Source organism: Ambystoma mexicanum, chromosome 1q (genome assembly GCF_040938575.1).
Source record: "Ambystoma mexicanum isolate Mex_15411 chromosome 1q, UKY_AmexF1_1, whole genome shotgun sequence".
In the NCBI taxonomy this organism is placed as follows: Eukaryota; Metazoa; Chordata; class Amphibia; order Caudata; family Ambystomatidae; genus Ambystoma; species Ambystoma mexicanum.
In genome coordinates, this window is record NC_090922.1 from 263,161 (window position 1) to 278,247 (window position 15,087).

The following is a 15,087-nucleotide window of genomic DNA, read 5'->3' on the forward strand; positions in this document are numbered from 1 at the left end:
TCTCAGGTTTGGTATAAGCATTGAGATAGCACATCTCATGCTATAGGAAGGGTCTCAGGATTGGAATGGGAAGGAGTTGGATATCACATCTCATGTTATAGGAAGGATCTCAGGTTTGGTATTAGAAGCATTGAGACATCACATCTCATGCTATAGGAAGGGTCTCAGGATTGGAATGGGAAGGAGTTGGATATCACATCTCATGCTATAGGAAGGGTCTCAGATTTGGTATAAGCATTGAGATATCACATCTCTGCTATCGGAAGGGTCTCAGGATTGGAATGGGAAGGAGTTGGATATCCCATCTCATGCTATAGGGAGGGTCTCAATTTTGATATTAGAAGCATTGAGATAACAAATCTCATGATATCGTAAGGGTCTCAGGATTGGAATGGGAAGGAGTTGGATATCACATCTCATGATAAAGGAAGGGTCTAAGGTTTGGAAGGGGAAAGATTTGGATATCACATCTCATGTTATAGGACGGGTCTCAGGTTTGGTATTAGAAGCATTGAGATATCAAGTCTCATGGTCTAGGAAGGGTCTCAGAATTGGAATGGGAAGGAGTTGGATATCACATCTCAAGCTATAGGAAGAGTCTCAGGATTGGAATGGGAAGGAGTTTGATATCACATCTCAAGCTTTAGGAAGGGTCTCAGGTTTGGTATAAGCATTGAGATAGCACATCTCATGCTATAGGAAGGGTCTCAGGATTGGAATGGGAAGGAGTTGGATATCACATCTCATGTTATAGGAAAGATCTCAGGTTTGGTATTAGAAGCATTGAGACATCACATCTCATGTTATAGGAAGGGTCTCAGGATTGGAATGGGAGAAAGTTGGATATCACATCTCATGCTATAGGAAGGGTCTCAGGTTTGGAAGGGGAAGGAGCTGGATATCCAATCTCATGTTATTGGACTGGTCTCAGGTTTGGTATTAGAAGCATTGAGATATCACATCGCATGCTGTAGGAAGGTTCTCAGGTTTGGAATGTGGAGGAATTGGATATCACATCTCATGTCATAGGAAGGATCTCAGGTTTGGTATTAGAAGCATTGAGATATCACATCTCATGCTATAGGAATGGTCTCAGGATTGGAATGGGAAGGAGTTGGATATTACATTCCTGCTATAGGAAGGGTCTCATGTTTGGAATGGGAATGTGTTGGATATCACATATGCTATAGGAAGGGTCTCAGGTTTGGAACGGGAAGGAGTTGGATATCACATCTCATGTTATAGGAAGGGTCTCAGGTTTGGTATAAGCATTGAGATATCACATCTCTGCTATCGGGAATGTCTCAGGATTGGAATGGGAAGGTGTTGGATATCCCATCTCATGTTATAGGACGGGTCTCAGGTTTGTTATTAGAATCATTGAGATATCATAGTGCATGCTGTAGGAAGGGTCTAAGGATTGGAATGGGAAGGAGTTGGATATCCCATCTCATGTTATAGGAAGAGTCTCAAGTTTGGTATTAGAAGCATTTAGCTATCACATCTCATGCTATAGGAAGTGTCTCAGGATTGGAATGGGAAGGAGCTGGATATCACATCTCATGCTAAAGGAAGGGTCTCAGGTTTGGAACGGGAAGGATTTGGATATCACATCTCATGTTATAGGAAGGGTCTCAGGTTTGGTATAAGCATTGAGATATCACATCTCTGCTATCGGAAGTGTCTCAGGATTGGAATGGGAAGGAGTTGGATATCCCATCTCATGTTATAGGACCGGTCTCAGGTTTGTTATTAGAATCATTGAGATATCATATTGCATGCTGTAGGAAGGGTCTAAGGGTTGGAATGGGAAGGACTTGGATATCACATCTCATGCTATAGATAGGCTCTTAGGTTTGGAAAGGGAAGGAGTTGGATATCACATTTCATGTTAGAGGAAGGATCTCAGGTTTGGTATTAGAAGCATTGAGATATCACATCTCATGCTATAGGAAGGGTCTCAGGATTGGAATGGGAAGTAGTTGGATATCACATCTCATGCTATAGGAAGTGTCTCAGGTTTGGTATAAGCATTGAGATATCACATCTCATGCTATAGGACGGGTCTCAGGATTGGAATGGAAGGAGTTGGATATCACATCTCATGTTATAGGAAGGATCTCAGGTTTGCTATTAGAAGCATTGAGACATCACATCTCATGCTATAGGAAGGGTCTCAGGGTTGGAATGGGAAGGAGTTGGATATCACATCTCATCCAATAGGAAGGGTCTCAGGTTTGGAATGGGAAGGAATTGGATATCACATCTCATGTTATAGGAAGGATCTCAGGTTTGGTATTAGAAGCATTGAGATATCACATCTCATGCTATAGGAAGGGTCTCAGGATTGGAATGTGAAGGATTTGGATATCACATCTCATGCTAAAGGAAGGGTCTCAGGTTTGGTAGAAGCATTGAGATATCACGTCTCTGCTATCGGAAGGGTCTCAGGATTGGATTGGGAAGGAGTTGGATATCCCTTCTCATGCTATAGGAAGGGTCTCAGGATTTGAATGGCAAGGAGTTGGTTATCACATCTCATGCCATAGGAAGGGTCTCAGGTTTGGTATAAGCATTGAGATATCACATCTCTGCTATCGGGAGGGTCTCAGGATTGGATTGGGAAGGAGTTGGATATCCCTTCTCATGCTATAGGAAGTGTCTCAGGTTGGAATGGGAAGGAGTTGGATATCACATCTCATGTTATAGGAAGGGTCTCAGGATTGGAATGGGAAGGATTTGGATATCACATCTCTTGCTATAGGAAGGGTCTCAGGATTGGAATGGGAAGGAGTTGGATATCACATATGCTATAGTTAGTGTCTCAGGTTTGGAACGGGAAGGAGTTGGATATCACATCTCATGTTATAGGAAGGGTCTCAGGTTTGTTATAAGCATTGAGATATCACATCTCTGCTATCGGAAGCGGCTCAGGATTGGAATGGGAAGGAGTTGGATATCCCATCTCATGTTATAGTAAGAGTCTCTGATTTGGTATTAGAATCATTGAGATATCACATCGCATGCTGTAGGAAGGGTCTAAGGATTGGAATGGGATGGACTTGGATATCACATCTCATGCTATAGGTAGGCTCTCAGGTTTGATATAAGCATTGAGATATCACATCTCATGCTATAGGAAGGGTCTCAGGATTGGAATGGGAGGGATTTGGATATCCCATCTCATGCTATAGGAAGGCTCTCAGGTTTGGAAGGGGAAGGAGTTGGATATCACATTTTATGTTAGAGGACGGATCTCAGGTTTGGTATTAGAGGCCTTGAGATATCACATCTCATGCTATAGGAAGGGTCTCAGGATTGGAATGGGAAGGAGTTGGATATCACATCTCAAGCTTTAGGAAGGGTCTCAGGTTTGGTATTAGAAGCATTGAGACATCACATCTCATGTTATAGGAAGGGTCTCAGGATTGGAATGGGAAGAAGTTGGATATCACAGCTCATGCTATAGGAAGGGTCTCAGGTTTGGAAGGGGAAGGAGTTGGATATCCAATCTCATGTTATAGGACTGGTCTCAGGTTTGGTATTAGAAGCATTGAGATATCACATCGCATGCTGTAGGAAGGTTCTCAGGTTTGGTATTAGAAGCATTGAGACATCACATCTCATGCTATAGGAAGGGTCTCAGGATTGGAATGGGAAGGAGTTGGATATGACATCTCATGTTATAGGAAGGATCTCAGGTTTGGTATTAGAAGCATTGAGACATCACATCTCATGCTATAGGAAGGGTCTCAGGATTGGAATGGGAAGGAGTTGGATATCACATCTCATGCTATAGGAAGGGTCTCAGATTTGGTATAAGCATTGAGATATCACATCTCATGCTATAGGAAGGGTCTCAGGATTGGATTGGGAAGGAGTTGTATATGACATCTCAGGCCATAGGAAGGGTCTCAGGATTGGTATAAGCATTGAGATATCACATCTCTGCTATCGGAAGGGTCTCAGGATTGGAATGGGAAGGAGTTGGATATCCCATCTCATGTTAAAGGAAGGGTCTCAGGTTTGGTATTAGAAGCATTGAGATATCACATCTCATGCTATAGGAAGGGTCTCAGGATTGGAATGGGGAGGACTTGGATGTCACATCTCATGCTATAGTGAGGGTCTCAAGTTTGATATTAGAAGCACATCTCATGTTATAGGAAGGATCTCAGGTTTGGTATTAGAAGCATTGCGATATCACATCTCATGCTATCGGAAGGATCTCAGGTTTGGTATTAGAAGTATTGAGATATCACATCTCATGCTATAGGAAGGGTCTCAGGATTGGAATGGGAAGGAGTTGGATATCACATCTCATGCTAAAGGAAGGGTCTCAGGTTTGGTAGAAGCATTGAGATATCACATCTCATGCTATAGGAAGGGTCTCAGGATTGGAATGGGAAGGACTTAGATATCACATATCATGCTATAGGGAGGGTCTCAGTTTTGATATTAGAAGCATTGAGATATCACATCTCATGCTATCGGAAGTGTCTCAGGATTGGAATGGGAAGGAGCTGGATATCTCATCTCATGCTAAAGGAAGGGTCTCAGGTTTGGAACGGGAAGGAGTTGGATATCACATCTCATGTTATAGGAAGGGTCTCAGGTTTGGTATAAACATTGAGATATCACATCTCTGCTAAACCAGAGACTCTTACTATAACATGAGATGGGATATCCAACTCCTTCCCATTCCAATCCTGAGCCGCTTCCGATAGCAGAGATGTGATATCTCAATGCTTATACCAAACCTGAGACCCTTCCTATAACATGAGATGTGATATCCAACTCCTTCCCGTTCCAAACCTGAGACACTAACTATAGCATATGTGATATCCAACTCCTTCCCATTCCAAACATGAGACCCTTCCTATAGCAAGAAAGTAATATCCAACTCCTACCCATTCCAATCCTGAGACCCTTCCTATAGCAAGAGATGTGATATCCAAATCCTTCCCATTCCAATCCTGAGACCCTTCCTATAACATGAGATGTGATATCCAACTCCTTCCCATTCCAACCTGAGACACTTCCTATAGCATGAGAAGGGATATCCAACTCCTTCCCAATCCAATCCTGAGACCCTTCCGATAGCAGAGATGTGATATCTCAATGCTTATACCAAACCTGAGACCCTTCCTATGGCATGAGATGTGATATCCAACTCCTTGCCATTCAAATCCTGAGACCCTTCCTATAGCATGAGAAGGGATATCCAACTCCTGCCCAATCCAATCCTGAGACCCTTCCGATAGCAGAGACGTGATATCTCAATGCTTCTACCAAACCTGAGACCCTTCCTTTAGCATGAGATGTGATATCCAAATCCTTCACATTCCAATCCTGAGACCCTTCCTATAGCATGAGATGTGATATCTCAATGCTTCTAATACCAAACCTGAGATCCTTCCTATAACATAAGATGTGATATCCAATCCCTTCCCATTCCAAACCTGAGACCCTTCCTATTGGATGAGAGGTGATATCCAACTCCTTCCCATTCCAACCCTGAGACCCTTCCTATAGCATGAGATGTGATGTCTCAATGCTTCTAATACCAAACCTGAGATCCTTCCTATAACATGAGATGTGATATCCAACTCCTTCCATTCCAATCCTGAGACCCGTCCTATAGCATTAGATGTGATATCTCAATGCTTATACCAAACCTGAGACCCTTCCTATAGCATGAGATGTGATATCCAACTACTTCCCATTCCAATCCTGAGACCCTTCCTATAGCATGAGATGTGATATCTCAATGCTTCTAATACCAAACCTGAGATCCTTCCTCTAACATGAAATGTGATATCCAACTCCTTCCCTTTCCAAACCTAAGAGCATATCTATAGCATGAGATGTGATATCCAAGTCCTTCCCATTCCAACCCTTAGACCCTTCCTACAGCATGCAATATGATATCTCAATGATTCTAATAACAAACCTGAGACCCGTCCTATAACATGAGATGGGATATCCAACTCCTTCCCATTCCAATCCTGAGACACTTCCGATAGCAGAGATGTGATATCTCAATGCTTATACCAAACCTGAGACCCTTCCTATAACATGAGATGTGATATCCAAATCCTTCCCGTTCCAAACCTGAGACCCTTCCTTTAGCATGATATGTGATATCTAAGTCCTTCCCATTCCAATCCTGAGACACTCCCTATAGCATGAGATGTGATATCCAACTCTTTCCCATTCCAATCCTGAGACCCTTCCTATAGCATGAGATATGATATCTCAATACTTCTAATACCAAACGTGAGATCCTTCCGATAACATGAGATGTGATATCCAAATCCTTCCCCTTCCAAACCTGAGACCCTCCCTTTAGCATGAGATGTGATATCCAACTCCTTCCCATTCCAATCCTGAGACCCTTCTGATAGCATGAGATGTGATATCTCAATGCTTCTAATACCAAACCTGAGATCCTTCCGATAGCATGAGATGTGATATCTCAATGCTTCTAATACCAAACCTGAGATCCTTCCTATAACATGAGATGTGATATCCAAATCCTTCCCCTTCCAAACCTGAGACCCTCCCTTTAGCATGAGATGTGATATCCAACTCCTTCCCATTCCATTCCTGAGACCCTTCTGATAGCATGAGATGTGATATCTCAATGCCTCTAATACCAAACCTGAGCTCCTACCTCTAACATGAAATGTGATATCCAACTCTTTCCCCTTCCAAACCTGAGAGCCTTCCTATAGCATGAGATGTGATATCCAAGTCCTTCCCATTCCAATCCTGAGACCCTTCCTATAGCTTGAGATGTGATATCCAACTCCTTCCCATTCCAATTCTGAGACCCTTCCTATACTCTGAGACTTGATATCTCAATGCTTCTAATACCAAACCTGAGACCCGTAATATAACATGAGATGTGATATCCAAATCCTTCCCCTTCCAAACCTTAGACCCTTCCTTTATCATGAGATGTGATATCCAACTCCTTCCCATTCCAATCCTGAGACCCTTCCGATATCATGAGATGTGATATCTCAAAGCTTCTAATATCAAACTTGAGACCCTCCCTATAGCATGAGATGTGATATCCAAGTCCTTCCCATTCCAATCCTGAGACCCTTCCTATAGCATGAGATGTGATATCTCAATGCTTCTAATACCAAACCTGAGACCCTTCCTATAACATGAGATGGGAATATCCAACTCCTTCCCATTCCAATCCTGAGACCCTTCCGATAGCAGAGATGTGATATCTCAATGCTTATACCAAACCTGAGACCCTTCCTATGGCATGAGATGTGATATCCAACTCCTTGCCATTCAAATCCTGAGACCCTTCCTATAGCATGAGAAGGGATATCCAACTCCTTCCCAATCCAATCCTGAGACCCTTCCGATAGCAGAGACGTGATATCTCAATGCTTCTACCAAACCTGAGACCCTTCCTTTAGCATGAGATGTGATATCCAAATCCTTCACATTCCAATCCTGAGACCCTTCCTATAGCATGAGATGTGATATCTCAATGCTTCTAATACCAAACCTGAGATCCTTCCTATAACATGAGATGTGATATCCAATTCCTTCCCATTCCAAACCTGAGATCCTTCCTATTGGATGAGATGTGATATCCAACTCCTTCCCATTCCAACCCTGAGACCCTTCCTATAGCATGAGATGTGATGTCTCAATGCTTCTAATACCAAACCTGAGATCCTTCCTATAACATGAGATGTGATATCCAACTCCTTCCATTCCAATCCTGAGACCCGTCCTATAGCATGAGATGTGATATCTCAATGCTTATACCAAACCTGAGACCCTTCCTATAGCATGAGATGTGATATCCAACTACTTCCCATTCCAATCCTGAGACCCTTCCTATAGCATGAGATGTGATATCCAAGTCCTTCCCATTCCAACCCTGAGACCCTTCCTATAGCATGAGATGTGATGTCTCAATGCTTCTAATACCAAACCTGAGATCCTTCCTATAACATGAGATGTGATATCCAACTCCTTCCATTCCAATCCTGAGACCCGTCCTATAGCATTAGATGTGATATCTCAATGCTTATACCAAACCTGAGACCCTTCCTATAGCATGAGATGTGATATCCAACTACTTCCCATTCCAATCCTGAGACCCTTCCTATAGCATGAGATGTGATATCTCAATGCTTCTAATACCAAACCTGAGATCCTTCCTCTAACATGAAATGTGATATCCAACTCCTTCCCTTTCCAAACCTAAGAGCCTATCTATAGCATGAGATGTGATATCCAAGTCCTTCCCATTCCAACCCTTAGACCCTTCCTACAGCATGCAATATGATATCTCAATGATTCTAATAACAAACCTGAGACCCGTCCTATAACATGAGATGGGATATCCAACTCCTTCCCATTCCAATCCTGAGACACTTCCGATAGCAGAGATGTGATATCTCAATGCTTATACCAAACCTGAGACCCTTCCTATAACATGAGATGTGATATCCAAATCCTTCCCGTTCCAAACCTGAGACCCTTCCTTTAGCATGAGATGTGATATCCAGCTCCTTCCCATTCCAATCCTGAGACACTTCCGATAGCATGAGATGTGATATCTCAATGCTTCTAATATCAAAACTGAGACCCCCCTATAGCATGATATGTGATATCTAAGTCCTTCCCATTCCAATCCTGAGACACTCCCTATAGCATGAGATGTGATATCCAACTCTTTCCCATTCCAATCCTGAGACCCTTCCTATAGCATGAGATATGATATCTCAATACTTCTAATACCAAACGTGAGATCCTTCCGATAACATGAGATGTGATATCCAAATCCTTCCCCTTCCAAACCTGAGACCCTCCCTTTAGCATGAGATGTGATATCCAACTCCTTCCCATTCCAATCCTGAGACCCTTCTGATAGCATGAGATGTGATATCTCAATGCTTCTAATACCAAACCTGAGATCCTTCCGATAGCATGAGATGTGATATCTCAATGCTTCTAATACCAAACCTGAGATCCTTCCTATAACATGAGATGTGATATCCAAATCCTTCCCCTTCCAAACCTGAGACCCTCCCTTTAGCATGAGATGTGATATCCAACTCCTTCCCATTCCATTCCTGAGACCCTTCTGATAGCATGAGATGTGATATCTCAATGCCTCTAATACCAAACCTGAGACCTCTAACATGAAATGTGATATCCAACTCTTTCCCCTTCCAAACCTGAGAGCCTTCCTATAGCATGAGATGTGATATCCAAGTCCTTCCCATTCCAATCCTGAGACCCTTCCTATAGCTTGAGATGTGATATCCAACTCCTTCCCATTCCAATTCTGAGACCCTTCCTATACTCTGAGACTTGATATCTCAATGCTTCTAATACCAAACCTGAGACCCGTAATATAACATGAGATGTGATATCCAAATCCTTCCCCTTCCAAACCTTAGACCCTTCCTTTATCATGAGATGTGATATCCAACTCCTTCCCATTCCAATCCTGAGACCCTTCCGATATCATGAGATGTGATATCTCAAAGCTTCTAATATCAAACTTGAGACCCTCCCTATAGCATGAGATGTGATATCCAAGTCCTTCCCATTCCAATCCTGAGACACTTCCTATAGCATGAGATGTGATATCTCAATGCTTCTAATACCAAACCTGAGACCCTTCCTATAACATGAGATGGGAATATCCAACTCCTTCCCATTCCAATCCTGAGACCCTTCCGATAGCAGAGATGTGATATCTCAATGCTTATACCAAACCTGAGACTCTTCCTATGGCATGAGATGTGATATCCAACTCCTTGCCATTCAAATCCTGAGACCCTTCCTATAGCATGAGAAGGGATATCCAACTCCTTCCCAATCCAATCCTGAGACCCTTCCGATAGCAGAGACGTGATATCTCAATGCTTCTACCAAACCTGAGACCCTTCCTTTAGCATGAGATGTGATATCCAAGTCCTTCCCATTCCAATCCTGAGACCCTTCCTATAACATGAAATGTGATATCCAACTCCTTCCCATTCCAACCTGAGACCCTTCCTATAGCATGAGATGGGATATCCAACTTCTTCCAAATCCAATACTGATACCCTTCCGATAGCATGAGATGTGATATCCCAATGCTTCTACCAAACCTGAGACCCATACTATGGCATGAGATGTGATATCAAACTCCTTTCCATTCCAATCCTGAGACCCTTCCTATAGCTTGAGGTGTGATATCCAACTCCTTCCCATTCCAATTCTGAGACCCTTCTTATACCATGAGACTTGATATCTCAATGCTTCTACCTGAGACCCGTCCTATAACATGAGATGTGATATCCAAATCCTTCCCCTTCCAAACCTTAGACCCTTCCTTTATCATGAGATGTGGTATCCAACTCCTTCCCATTCCAATCCTGAGACCCTTCTGATAGCATGAGATGTGATATCTCAATGCTTCTAATACCAAACCTGAGATCCTTCCGATAGCATGAGATGTGATATCTCAATGCTTCTAATACTAAACCTGAGATCCTTCCTATAACATGAGATGTGATATCCAAATCCTTCCCATTCCAATCCTGAGACCCTTCCGATAGCAGAGATGTGATATCTCAATGCTTATACCAAACCTGAGACCCTTCCTATGGCATGAGATGTGATATCCAACTCCTTGCCATTCAAATCCTGAGACCCTTCCTATAGCATGAGAAGGGATATCCAACTCCTTCCCAATCCAATCCTGAGACCCTTCCGATAGCAGAGACGTGATATCTCAATGCTTCTACCAAACCTGAGACCCTTCCTTTAGCATGAGATGTGATATCCAAATCCTTCACATTCCAATCCTGAGACCCTTCCTATAGCATGAGATGTGATATCTCAATGCTTCTAATACCAAACCTGAGATCCTTCCTATAACATGAGATGTGATATCCAATTCCTTCCCATTCCAAACCTGAGACCCTTCCTATTGGATGAGATGTGATATCCAACTCCTTCCCATTCCAACCCTGAGACCCTTCCTATAGCATGAGATGTGATGTCTCAATTCTTCTAATACCAAACCTGAGATCCTTCCTATAACATGAGATGTGATATCCAACTCCTTCCATTCCAATCCTGAGACCCGTCCTATAGCATGAGATGTGATATCTCAATGCTTATACCAAACCTGAGACCCTTCCTATAGCATGAGATGTGATATCCAACTACTTCCCATTCCAATCCTGAGACCCTTCCTATAGCATGAGATGTGATATCTCAATGCTTCTAATACCAAACCTGAGATCCTTCCTCTAACATGAAATGTGATATCCAACTCCTTCCCTTTCCAAACCTAAGAGCCTATCTATAGCATGAGATGTGATATCCAAGTCCTTCCCATTCCAATCCTTAGACCCTTCCTACAGCATGCAATATGATATCTCAATGATTCTAATAACAAACCTGAGACCCGTCCTATAACATGAGATGTGATATCCAAATCCTTCCCCTTCCAAACCTGAGACCCTCCCTTTAGCATGAGATGTGATATCCAACTCCTTCCCATTCCATTCCTGAGACCCTTCTGATAGCATGAGATGTGATATCTCAATGCCTCTAATACCAAACCTGAGCTCCTACCTCTAACATGAAATGTGATATCCAACTCTTTCCCCTTCCAAACCTGAGAGCCTTCCTATAGCATGAGATGTGATATCCAAGTCCTTCCCATTCCAATCCTGAGACCCTTCCTATAGCTTGAGATGTGATATCCAACTCCTTCCCATTCCAATTCTGAGACCCTTCCTATACTCTGAGACTTGATATCTCAATGCTTCTAATACCAAACCTGAGACCCGTAATATAACATGAGATGTGATATCCAAATCCTTCCCCTTCCAAACCTTAGACCCTTCCTTTATCATGAGATGTGATATCCAACTCCTTCCCATTCCAATCCTGAGACCCTTCCGATATCATGAGATGTGATATCTCAAAGCTTCTAATATCAAACTTGAGACCCTCCCTATAGCATGAGATGTGATATCCAAGTCCTTCCCATTCCAATCCTGAGACCCTTCCTATAGCATGAGATGTGATATCTCAATGCTTCTAATACCAAACCTGAGACCCTTCCTATAACATGAGATGGGAATATCCAACTCCTTCCCATTCCAATCCTGAGACCCTTCCGATAGCAGAGATGTGATATCTCAATGCTTATACCAAACCTGAGACCCTTCCTATGGCATGAGATGTGATATCCAACTCCTTGCCATTCAAATCCTGAGACCCTTCCTATAGCATGAGAAGGGATATCCAACTCCTTCCCAATCCAATCCTGAGACCCTTCCGATAGCAGAGACGTGATATCTCAATGCTTCTACCAAACCTGAGACCCTTCCTTTAGCATGAGATGTGATATCCAAATCCTTCACATTCCAATCCTGAGACCCTTCCTATAGCATGAGATGTGATATCTCAATGCTTCTAATACCAAACCTGAGATCCTTCCTATAACATGAGATGTGATATCCAATTCCTTCCCATTCCAAACCTGAGATCCTTCCTATTGGATGAGATGTGATATCCAACTCCTTCCCATTCCAACCCTGAGACCCTTCCTATAGCATGAGATGTGATGTCTCAATGCTTCTAATACCAAACCTGAGATCCTTCCTATAACATGAGATGTGATATCCAACTCCTTCCATTCCAATCCTGAGACCCGTCCTATAGCATGAGATGTGATATCTCAATGCTTATACCAAACCTGAGACCCTTCCTATAGCATGAGATGTGATATCCAACTACTTCCCATTCCAATCCTGAGACCCTTCCTATAGCATGAGATGTGATATCCAAGTCCTTCCCATTCCAACCCTGAGACCCTTCCTATAGCATGAGATGTGATGTCTCAATGCTTCTAATACCAAACCTGAGATCCTTCCTATAACATGAGATGTGATATCCAACTCCTTCCATTCCAATCCTGAGACCCGTCCTATAGCATTAGATGTGATATCTCAATGCTTATACCAAACCTGAGACCCTTCCTATAGCATGAGATGTGATATCCAACTACTTCCCATTCCAATCCTGAGACCCTTCCTATAGCATGAGATGTGATATCTCAATGCTTCTAATACCAAACCTGAGATCCTTCCTCTAACATGAAATGTGATATCCAACTCCTTCCCTTTCCAAACCTAAGAGCCTATCTATAGCATGAGATGTGATATCCAAGTCCTTCCCATTCCAACCCTTAGACCCTTCCTACAGCATGCAATATGATATCTCAATGATTCTAATAACAAACCTGAGACCCGTCCTATAACATGAGATGGGATATCCAACTCCTTCCCATTCCAATCCTGAGACACTTCCGATAGCAGAGATGTGATATCTCAATGCTTATACCAAACCTGAGACCCTTCCTATAACATGAGATGTGATATCCAAATCCTTCCCGTTCCAAACCTGAGACCCTTCCTTTAGCATGAGATGTGATATCCAGCTCCTTCCCATTCCAATCCTGAGACACTTCCGATAGCATGAGATGTGATATCTCAATGCTTCTAATATCAAAACTGAGACCCCCCTATAGCATGATATGTGATATCTAAGTCCTTCCCATTCCAATCCTGAGACACTCCCTATAGCATGAGATGTGATATCCAACTCTTTCCCATTCCAATCCTGAGACCCTTCCTATAGCATGAGATATGATATCTCAATACTTCTAATACCAAACGTGAGATCCTTCCGATAACATGAGATGTGATATCCAAATCCTTCCCCTTCCAAACCTGAGACCCTCCCTTTAGCATGAGATGTGATATCCAACTCCTTCCCATTCCAATCCTGAGACCCTTCTGATAGCATGAGATGTGATATCTCAATGCTTCTAATACCAAACCTGAGATCCTTCCGATAGCATGAGATGTGATATCTCAATGCTTCTAATACCAAACCTGAGATCCTTCCTATAACATGAGATGTGATATCCAAATCCTTCCCCTTCCAAACCTGAGACCCTCCCTTTAGCATGAGATGTGATATCCAACTCCTTCCCATTCCATTCCTGAGACCCTTCTGATAGCATGAGATGTGATATCTCAATGCCTCTAATACCAAACCTGAGACCTCTAACATGAAATGTGATATCCAACTCTTTCCCCTTCCAAACCTGAGAGCCTTCCTATAGCATGAGATGTGATATCCAAGTCCTTCCCATTCCAATCCTGAGACCCTTCCTATAGCTTGAGATGTGATATCCAACTCCTTCCCATTCCAATTCTGAGACCCTTCCTATACTCTGAGACTTGATATCTCAATGCTTCTAATACCAAACCTGAGACCCGTAATATAACATGAGATGTGATATCCAAATCCTTCCCCTTCCAAACCTTAGACCCTTCCTTTATCATGAGATGTGATATCCAACTCCTTCCCATTCCAATCCTGAGACCCTTCCGATATCATGAGATGTGATATCTCAAAGCTTCTAATATCAAACTTGAGACCCTCCCTATAGCATGAGATGTGATATCCAAGTCCTTCCCATTCCAATCCTGAGACACTTCCTATAGCATGAGATGTGATATCTCAATGCTTCTAATACCAAACCTGAGACCCTTCCTATAACATGAGATGGGAATATCCAACTCCTTCCCATTCCAATCCTGAGACCCTTCCGATAGCAGAGATGTGATATCTCAATGCTTATACCAAACCTGAGACTCTTCCTATGGCATGAGATGTGATATCCAACTCCTTGCCATTCAAATCCTGAGACCCTTCCTATAGCATGAGAAGGGATATCCAACTCCTTCCCAATCCAATCCTGAGACCCTTCCGATAGCAGAGACGTGATATCTCAATGCTTCTACCAAACCTGAGACCCTTCCTTTAGCATGAGATGTGATATCCAAGTCCTTCCCATTCCAATCCTGAGACCCTTCCTATAACATGAAATGTGATATCCAACTCCTTCCCATTCCAACCTGAGACCCTTCCTATAGCATGAGATGGGATATCCAACTTCTTCCAAATCCAATACTGATACCCTTCCGATAGCATGAGATGTGATATCCCAATGCT